Source organism: Arachis duranensis, chromosome 10 (assembly GCF_000817695.3).
Source record: "Arachis duranensis cultivar V14167 chromosome 10, aradu.V14167.gnm2.J7QH, whole genome shotgun sequence".
In the NCBI taxonomy this organism is placed as follows: domain Eukaryota; kingdom Viridiplantae; phylum Streptophyta; class Magnoliopsida; order Fabales; family Fabaceae; genus Arachis; species Arachis duranensis.
This window is the reverse complement of record NC_029781.3, coordinates 26,435,581-26,436,010: the sequence shown is the minus strand read 5'-3', so window position 1 is coordinate 26,436,010 and position 430 is coordinate 26,435,581.

The window sequence follows — 430 nt, the reverse complement described above, 5'->3', positions numbered from 1 at the left end:
ATTAGATAATGATGATTAATGAAGGTAGTGATGAGTTGTCGGAGAATGAGGTTGGCTGTCACGTTATAAGGATGCTAAATCAGCGATTCAAGTTATAAATATCTTAAACAGACAATTATGAAAGTTGGATATATTAAAACACAAATAATAATATATATGAAGATAAATATATATGAGTTACTAATAAAAATGACATTAATAACATAATGATTATAAAAATAGAAGATATATGATAAAACATTAGCAAAGTTAAGTTCACCAAAAAGTACCGATATTTATTCATACCGACAGATTTTGAACTCGAAAATAATATTATTAAACAAATCCTTATTTTAATTAAAACGGGTAAAAAATAATAATAATAATAATAATAATAATAATAATAATTTTATCTTTTTTAAAAATATTTTATTATAATAAAAATTATATA